General features: G+C 48.3%; 1 protein-coding gene across 2 annotated transcripts in view; it reads right to left on the bottom strand.

Annotated features, from left to right (window-relative positions):
* Inpp4a (inositol polyphosphate-4-phosphatase, type I, 107kDa) overlaps positions 1 to 10,137 on the bottom strand; it is a 109,586-nt gene extending 99,449 nt beyond the window's left edge. The window contains exon 1 of one of the 2 annotated variants that reach the window (XM_013522726.1): positions 10,067 to 10,137. The gene's annotated coding sequence lies outside the window, so the exon portion shown is untranslated. Of the gene's footprint in view, positions 1 to 9,862; positions 9,885 to 10,066 lie in introns of those variants that run through there. The other variant, XM_013522727.1, reaches the window with a different exon arrangement.

Raw genomic sequence — 10,137 nt, 5'->3', positions numbered from 1 at the left:
ACTCTGTATTGTCTGTACTGTGCTTGTGATATGTTGTAAAATGTTGTATGTCTGTTAATGTTTCCCTCCTTTTATCTTTAAAATAAAAAAATAAAATAAAATAAAATAAAAAAATAAAAATAAAAATAGGCAAACACCAGAACAGACTTTTGCAAAAGAGGATGTAGAAATGACCAACAAGCATATGAAAAATGCTCGACATCACTAATCATAAGGGAAATGCAAATCAAAACCACGATATGATACTGTCTCACCCAAATAAGAGTAGCTATTATCAAAAAGACAAAAAGTATGCCTGCAATCCTAGCACCTGGGAGGCTGAACTGGGAAGATCACTTGAGCCTAGAAGTTCAAGACCTGCTAGGGCAGCATAGCAAGACCCCTGCCTAAACAACAACCAAAAAAGACAACAAGATAATGAATGCTGGCAAGGAGAGGGAAAAAGGAGAAAAAAGAACTCACGTACTGTCATGCACTGTTGCTGACAATGTAAACTAGTACAGTCCTTATGGAGTTTTCCCAAAAAACTAGAATTAGAACTACCACCTGATCCAGCAGTCCCACTATGTATGGGGTGTACACATTTAAAGGAACTGACATCAACCTATCAAAGAGATATCTGCACTCTCATCGTACTGCAACACTATTCACAGTAGCCAAGATGGGAATTATCCTAAGCATCCATTGACAGATGAATGGATAAAGAAAATGTGATATACATACCTATACACAATGGGATAAACGTTCTGTCACCTGTTGCAACACAGATGAAACTGGAGGGTATTATGCTGAGCCAGGTACAGAAGTTACTGCTTATTCTTACTTATACAGTATATGGAAGCAAACTGAGTTCAAAGAAGTAGCAAATAGGACAGTGGTTACCGGAGCCTGGGAAGAGTTGGTGAGGGGCAAAGAATGGGTACAGCTCGGACGGGATGAGTAGCTAGTAATCTCTAATGTCCACAGCATAGCAAGATAAACATATTGACAACTACCAACTGAATATTTCAAAATAATTAATACAGAAGACTTCCAGTGTTCCCAACAGAAAGAAATGATAAATATCTGAGGGAACAGATGTGCAATTACTCTGACCCGGTCATTCCACTGTATATATGTTCTAAAATATCGTACTGTACCCGTGCATATGTAGTTACTGTGGGTCAATTAAAAATAGGAAACAATAAAAAAATTAGGCCAAAACCAAGGAAAAAGTAGGTCACAGAGGCAAGTGGAGATGTCGCTACATCAGGAAAGGATGTCAAGCCACCAGAAAGGAAACAGTCCAGACGGGAGCCCAAAGACGAGTGTGCGTGCATTACTAGGTCTCCATCCACCTATGGGGGAACGGAGGGGACTCGGTCTCAGCGTGAGCCCGTAGGGTGCTGAGGCACTGTCTGCAAAGGGCGCCCAAGAAGGGCTGTGGGAAGGGAGACCCAGGGAAAGGCTCTGCACACTGCACCGGGTCCAGGCGGAGCCGGGTCTGCGGGGCATGCAGGCAGCTTCCCTCTCCACGGACACCCTGGTACGCAGGGTCTCTCACACTCAGCAGTTTCTTCTACTCTAGAAAACCACTGCTGAATCACTGCAGAGGGGGCAGAAAGTGAAAGGAGAAAGAGGCAGGATTTCCAAGGCAACAGATTAGGGAAGCAGCGCTTCCCTAAATAGGCACTGTGTGTGCAAGTGTGCCCACCCCACACCAGCCAGAGGGAGAACACACACTTCGCCCGTGCAGCCCTTGGCACTACCCCACCACATCCTGCCATGGGAGGGGCTGTGAGGGGAGCACTCAGGAGGGGGGTCACTGTCCCCATATGAGCGAGGAAGGGGGCAGCTCAGGTCCAGGCACAACCACACCGAGTCACTGGGATGGTGGGGCAAACCCCAAGGGAGCTGGGCAGCCCTTCCCTCCCACCAGGTGGGCAGTCTATGGGGAGGGTGTTTCCCCTAAGGCCAACCCATTCCCACACCTCCATCTCCACTTCCAAACCAGGGGAGTAAGGACTGCATCATCCTGGGGGAGCCTGTCATTCTTGGTACCCAGCCCCATGCTAACTGGGCTCCATCCATCATTCCACTTCATCACTCTTTGATTATCACCTAATCGTGTCATGTGATCATTTCACCTGACATTTGTAGATGTGGAACACAGTCAAAACAATGAATAAGAATTGTGAAAATCCTTCACATTCCCTCACACACAATCACAGGTTACTTTCGTTAAAAACATATAAAAAGACAGCTGGGCCAGGGACCACCTGACTGAGAGCTGCTGGAGCCCAGACTCCTCCCACTTCCTTCTCCCACCCCCACCCACATCCTTCTCCCTGACCTTTGCTGGCTTTGCCTGCCTCACAGCACCTCCCCCTCCTGCAACCCTGACTTCCCCAGGGGCAGGCGCCCACGCAGGGGTTGAGAGGCGGCAGACTCCAGCCCCGGGAGCACCCTGCAGCAGGGCACCGTGGGAACAAACGAATTACCAAGATGGTGAAATCAAGTGGGAGGCCACAGCATCCCCACCCACATTAGTCCAGCGCTCTGTGCTCACAGGTCTCTCCTACTTAGATTAATCTCCTCCCTCCTAGAGCCAGGCCCTTTCCCACCTTACAGAGGAAAAAACTGATGCAAGTTCACATCCAGCACTTTTCCTTCCTATAATCCACCTTGTCCTCTCTCCTAAACAGCACACAGACACCACGAACTCCTACCTCTGCTTTGCAACTAGAACCAGACTGACACGTGCATTACACAGTGCATCTCCCCCGCCTCTGAGCCAGCTGAGGTGACATGGGGCTGCCCTGCCACTGCTGAGGCACAAAGGGACCCAGGGGAACTACAGGCAGCCACGGTTTCTCTGGGGCTGGCTTCAAACAAGCTGCTCTCTCAGCCTTCCTCCTATGCAGATGAGCCCATCCCCCAGGTCAGACAGACAAAGGGCTCAAAGGAGTCCACAAGCAAACTTCAAACCTAACAAATCAACACACCCCTCTGCCACTGGAGGGCCATGCTAAGGACCCGGATGTCATCAGAAGGGTCTGGCCCAGGTGGCCAAAGGGCAGACAACAAACCAAAGTGAGAGCAGAAGGGTTCTTGATGCTGTCCTGCAGCACCAGCCACACCGCTCCAGCCCACGCCGCTCTTAGGCCCTGCTCATCTCAGACCTGTGGTTCTGAGTCTATGGGGTTCACAGACACCCTGGTTCTGACGAAGGAAAAGACACACATCCAGGGTAGCTCCTCCTCACAAAAGGTGAGGACTCTTGGCCCTAGGGTTTGACACAGCTTTACTAAAACCCACAGTAAGAAACATTCACATTAGTCCATTAAGACAAGTGAGTAAATGTATCACAAAAAACAAACTATCCATCCTATAGGATACTTGCCATCTTATCTCCAAAAGAAAAACCTTTTAAAATGCTGGCCACGCCCTCAAATTGATTTCATGACCCACCGCCCTTGTAAAAGCACAGCTGTGGACCTGGTCTGCCTGCCCCCGCCTCACGCCTCCCTCCTCCGCAGCCCACACTAATGGGCAAGAGCTCACGTGAGTTTCCGTCTCAACAGCACCTCAGGGGTGGAGGCGAACCTTCAAACCTTGCAAAATCACGCAGTCTACAGGTCTACTCCTCACTGGCTTCAGAAAATCGTGGCGCAGAGGGCCAGTTACATAGGGTGCTGGCTATATGACTGCACCCAAATGTAAAGTGGGAGCTGTACGTGTGCAAAGAGGGGGGCACAAAACAGGTCACATTGGGCAAAGTCAGAGCACGCTGCCAGCGACCCCTGAAACCAGTCACTTGGGCTGTCCCAGGCCAATACCTGAACACTTCTCAAGCCCTGCTAGCTGTACTGCTCTCTCACTGCATGCAGACTGTGCACGGAGCAGCAGGGCACGCAAACCCCACACACCTGATCATGCTTCAGGAATGTCCCGCAAGAGTGTGGCAGAAGAGCTGGCCGGGTGATGCCCGACGGGGACAGGACCTGGGGTTGGGAGCTGTCCGGGCTGCTGCTTTAGCAGCGTCCCCCTGGAGTTCCCTGTGCAGGCCGTGGGCACAGAAGCCAGGAAACTTGGCTGACAAGATGAGCTGGGGCATGGAGCAGGGGAGACCAAGGCGAGCAGAGCAACCCTCAATGCTTACCAGGCAGCTTACACTTCACACGGTGGGCTGAGCACCCAGCACCACCCGCCCTTCTCCCTACCCTGGAGACTTCCTCCCTAGCCTTGTTAGAGCAGGTTTCGGGCCCCTTCTTGGGGTTCTGATTCAGTAGGCTGGGTGGGACCCAGACACTGCATTTCTAGCAAGTGGGGACCACACTTGGGGAACACGTCTATGCCATCAGCACACAGCACCTCCCACAGCACCACGCACTGGTCCAGGGAAGGCATGCGACCCTCTGCTCCCACAGATCAGAGGAAAGGACCAGTGTACACCGCGGGTGGAAACCCGGCTGTTCATCTCCCTCCCTGCTCCTGCAGCACAGGAACAAGGAAGCCCAGGGTCCCACTGACCCTGACACCCATCTCGCAACCGTGAGGTCCTCGCCCCTCCAGTGCACCCCCAGTCACGGCTGGAGAGTGGAGAGAAGAGCCTAAGTCCCTGACGAAAATGCTAAACTTACTGATTCACTAAGACTCCAACTCTGTGAAGATAAATGTCACTGTTTCCTTCACAGCCAAAAGCATCCCAGCTGGCGCATTCCCCACCTAGGGAGATCCTTAGACTGGACATCCCTGTTTTCCACCAGAACGCTGTTCCTCAGGAACACCTAAATATATTTGCCTAAAGATACTTCCTCTGTGTTTTCAGACTTTATGTACCTGTATCACTTTTCTTTAAAATCCAAGCTGACGGGTTACTCACCATTTAAAGATGAAACCTGCACACAAGGCAAAGAGAAGCGTCCATCACAGCAGCTGCAGGAGGGCTCTGGTGAGGGGGGTGGTTTCAGGAGACCTCAGAGTCCTGCCTAGTGAGGTGCAAGACGAGAGCACTGCAGGACGCGGAAGAGGAGACAGGAAAGGGTTCGGGGAGCATCTCAGGAAGGGGTGAACGCTTTCCTCCTCCAGAGTGCCCATCCCTCCTCCCAGAGGTCTGAGGACACCCCTCAGACCCTATTCCAGAAACCACCATCATCATAAAGTGATGCACGGGCCCTAATGTCCCCACACACTGACTCGACTTCCTGCTTCTGGGACCCTCTGCAGGTGAACCTCACTGTGCCGACTCCATGCTCATGGCCAGGCCCCAGTCGCACTCCTGCTCCTGGTTAGGGTTATGGGCAAACACCATGGCACCAGCTGGGCTGGGCTGGGCTGGGCTGGGCTGGCTGGTGGGCACAGGCCTGAGAGGCATCACAAGGCATGAGGAAGGTACATGCAGAGACCAGAAAAGAAAGTCAACCATGCAGAACCCAGGGCCCTGGCTTCCCTATCCCCACACAGGTTATGACAAATGGGATGGTCTAAAAGATTAAACTTGCAGGGGAAAGGGTGTTCTAATCCCAAACTCCTCACTGGCCTCCATGCTCCAGACATAGACTCACCCTAAGGGCTCACATTCCCCCGGTACCACGCACCACGCACTGCTCTAAGCACTGTTGTGTATGAAACACTCATTTCACACCCAACGAGCCTTTGTGACGCCATCATCACCAGTCCAGTTTTTCAGATGAGAAATCTGGGCACAAGAAAAGTAATCTTCTTGCCCGGCGTCACATAGCTTCCTAGAGGATCTCAGAAAGTTCAGCTCCAGAGCCCCCAAGAGTTCCAGGAATAAAATCAATGCTTTTGAAAGATGTATGTGCTCAGCAGGATTGAGTAAAGAAGTTCTTGACACTAAAAAGAGAAGTTCAAAATAATAAAAACAGAAGCTGTAGCTATGGAAGAGTCCAAGTAATTAATTTTTATGCATACACTGATATATAAAATAAACTATTTTCAAATCCTGTGTAGTTATGTGATTTAATGAAAATGGCAGTATACCACACAGGACTGGGTTAGAATCCCAGTTCAATCCCTTTTAACTACCGTTGGGCGAGTGTCCTACCCATACCTCACTACGACTTTCTCAACAACTCAGCTCACCCCAGCCAGGACCTCTCAGCGGATGCCTAAGGACACCTGGCCAGGGCCTAGCATGCAAGGGATGCTCACAAAACATCAGGTTCCTTCTCCCTTAATACAAACAATGCGCCATATTTAAAGGAGCCTTCTAAAGCCGCCAAGACTAAAGTCCAAAGTTATAGTAATTTCCCTAATCTAATGACATAACAAAAAACAAGCTAGTAAAAAAAAAAATGGACACAGGATATGAACAGGTAATTCTCAGATGTTATTAGCATGAAAAAGTCTTCCATATTTTCAGCAATTTGTGAAATGTAATTAAAACAATGATGTCTTTTTTGCCCACCGGACTGGTGAAATTAACAAGATGTATATACATCAGGAAAAGAAAACCTTGTACAAATATTTTAATACTAAATTTATTGAGACATGAGATTAATACAAGGTACTTCAGGCTCTACAATTACAGGAGGTGCTCAAAGTGGTGGCCATTAGCTTCCAGGCATTTATTAGCACAGCGAACTGTTGAAGTGTGTACACATTTTTTTGGCGAACTCTGTATTCTGCTCCATGTTGCCAAGTCAAAGAAAAATAGACATTTTCACTCACATTTTCACTCACTGTTGAAAGGAGTACAAATTGATAAAGTGGGGGGGGGGACTTGCCATTACAGTATTTTCCATTTAGAATTAATCTTTATCCCAGAAATTCTGCTTCCAGAGACCCAGATGACTACATTATATGTGACGGTTAACAGTGATGTGGCTCATGCCTCACCATTTTTAGGGCAGAAAATCAGAAACAACCTGAACATTCATCAAAAACACAGTGTCAAATTTATGGAACATTCATACTCTGGAATGTAGATCCAACCCTCCAAAAAGCAAACTTACTGCGTCATTACATAATATAGATATCCAGAACATAACATTAATTTTGAACTACATCCCCAGCGACCCCTAAATTTTTGAGACAGACCTTGCTAAACTGCCCAAGCTAGGCTGGAATTTGTGACCCTTCTACCTCTGCCTCCCAAGTGCAGGGATTACAGGCATGTGCCACCACACCCAGCTAACTTCCCCACTAAAAGGGAGAAATGGCTAATTCCAGGGCTGGGGTGAGGAAAGCACAGCTGAGTCTTGATGTGCCAGAAAGAAAAGCAGTACTCACAGGATAACAGACAATGTCAAAAAGATGTAAGGGTCGGCTGGGAGGGGCCCCCATTAGCCACATCCAGAACAGTTTGAGCCTTAACAGGAGTAATGAGAATAATAGGTAATAACCTACTAAATAAAGTAAGAATTTATGAATCCAGAGATGCAGATCAGAAAGTAAATAAGGAAGAAAGAAAGTTCTTTTCTTCAGTACTATTCCAACTAGTAAGTGTAGAAGGAAATACGGAATTAGAAAACCACCATCTGCCAACTATCATAATAATTGACTCAGATAAGAAGCATCAGTGGGTAAAAGAATGAGGGCTGCATATTTACAGTCTCACATTCTCTCCCTATGAGACACACCCTGATCACAATGGGGAAAAATGGAAACTGTCCAGTGAGGCAGACACTCTCCTAACCAAGTCACCAAAGGTAACAGGGCCAGCAAAGGGACTAACGGACACTGTGTGTCTCTTAATGGGCACACTAACTAACAAGACCGGGCATCAAGCCTGTGCTACTTCTGCCGGAAGTGTATAAGCTGAATCTAATCATGAGGAAACCCAAATTAAGGGACATTCTATAAAAAACAGCTGACAGTCTTAAAATGTTCCATGTTAAAGGAGACTCGAGAGATAGAACAACTTAAAGCAACAAACGAGCTAGGATTTCCTTTTGCTATAAAGGTCATTATTGGGGCAACTGGCAAGATTTGACTAAGATCTGTACGTGAAATGACAACATTCTATCAATGCTTATTTTCTAATTTAAAAAAATATAATTGTCCTTATATAAGAAAACGTCCTTGTTTTTAGGAAATGAAAAGCAATGTACTTAGAGGTAAAAGGACACAGAGTCTGCAACTATTAAATACAGTAGTTTATGAAAAAGTAACCATTCATGAATAGAAGGGTAAAGGAAATAGAGCAACAGCTCCATGTCAGGAGAACCTGTATAAATAGTATCTAAGAAGCCTTCATGCTTGCAATTTTTCTGCCAGTCTGAAATCATATCAAAATACGATAAATAATCAAGGCTGCAAAGTGTGCACCAGACAAATTCCTGGGGATCAGGTTCACAACGGGTATTTCCTAAAAGCACATGGACAGTCAATATTTGCCTCCCCACAGAGCTTCTGCTCCAGGACAATGAAAAAAAAAAAAAAAGCTGTGATGAAGGATCTCTCAAGACCAGCTCCTTAATCAAGTTCTACAAAAGCAGCCCCAAGAACCAAGCCTCTGACACGACAAAGCTGTGCTGTTTTTTCCTCAGTGGAAGTCCAAACCTCCCAACACCATGAGTACCTGGTGATGGTATGGGAACTTTTCTAGAATATGTAAGTTAAACAGAAATTTTTCATTTAGAAGTTAAAAAAGGAAAAAACACTCTTGGTGGAAAGTCTCCACCTCCACACTGCCTTACTGAAACCTGAGATGCTAAGCGGGGTTGGGGTGGGGCTGGGGGTCGGGGTGAGTTGGTCCTTCGGAGCTTTCCAGGTCCGTTTCTATGGTGAATTCACAAAGATGCTGGCTGAGAAGGCTCCTAGGTAGACAGCTGACATAGCTCACCACGCACATGCTATTTCTCTGGTGTTCTAACACCTACAAAAAGCTCTCGTCTACATTGTTTCCTTAACATGTTTTTTAACTCTAATATTCATTTTAACGGCAATACCACAAAATACCCAGTTTCCAAAACAGCAGGATAAAATGTAATGTCCGACTTGGGCTTTGAGTCAGCCCGACTTACCTGAGCAGATAAACACTCTGAGACCGAAGATGCCAAATGAAAAGTAGCGAGGTAAGCAAGTCGGAACAATTAATTCTGTTGCAGAGCTACAAAGAAATATGGCCCTCTTTTCTCTTAACTCTGTCCATCATCCATTCCTTTAAGACCTGTCTCTGGGTCAGACACTCCCAGGAACTCCGGCTTGTTGCTACAGAGCATGTTTACAAGATATTACACGGAACAAGGCCTTGTGAGGTTCAGAGGCCACCCCTGGGACAGCATCATGGTCCCCCGACAAATAGCCCATTTCCAACCAAAGAAAAACCAAGCTTCATTGAAGGACAAACTAGAGCGATTCAATACCAACAGCATCTAGATTTCAAAACAAAGTCAGCAAAGAAGATTCTGTTTTCACTCTTTACAGATGCAGACATTGAGAAATGGAGTGAGCCAGCAGCAGAACCAGTATTCACATCCAGGGCAGCCTGCTCCGTCCCAAGCCCTACCAGGTGCCCACGGTGCACACAACCCACTGAGACGGGGGGGGGGGGGGGGCACACAGATTTCACTGCAACACCCCAACCCCCACCTTCCCTCATTCCCACGGCACAGACGCCCAGAAAGGTAGGTGACAAATCACATTGTACTCTTAGGCAGTTTCCCAACACAAAACACATCCAGCGGTAAAGCAAAAGACACGAGGATGGGCTTTACAGGGGCCTACGCTTCCTTCTCACCCGGAGGGATATTTTCATGATCTGTCAACTCGGGGGAGGAGGAACCCATCATTATGTAACGTCAGAGGGCAGGCGGCGAGGGGCGGCAGGGAGGCCGGGCTCCCTTCCTTCGCCTACAAAGATACAAATTTACGTTTGACATTTGAGCGTCTCAGCCCTGCCTGGCGTACGTACACCTTCATCCCGCAAAGGACGGCCCCGGACGGCTCCCTGCAGATCTCCCGGGCCGGCCTTCCCTGACGTGCAAAGGCAGGGAGAAATACAACGTAAAAACGCAAAGACGCGCGGAGTGCGGCCGGGGCGGAGGAAAAGGGAAGGAGTCGCGGGGACGGCGCCCCGATCGCTTCCCCGGGGCGCACGTCGATTGCCGCCGCTTACGCCCGGGCACGGCGAGGCCTTCGGCGTCGGGGGCACCGGGGCGGCCCCGGGTCTGCGGCGCTCACCGACGC

This window comes from Chinchilla lanigera, unplaced genomic scaffold (genome assembly GCF_000276665.1).
Source record: "Chinchilla lanigera isolate Chin_1 unplaced genomic scaffold, ChiLan1.0 scaffold00069, whole genome shotgun sequence".
In the NCBI taxonomy this organism is placed as follows: Eukaryota; Metazoa; Chordata; class Mammalia; order Rodentia; family Chinchillidae; genus Chinchilla; species Chinchilla lanigera.
The sequence above is the reverse complement of the archived record's forward strand: the minus strand, read 5'-3'. Positions and strand labels throughout refer to the sequence as shown.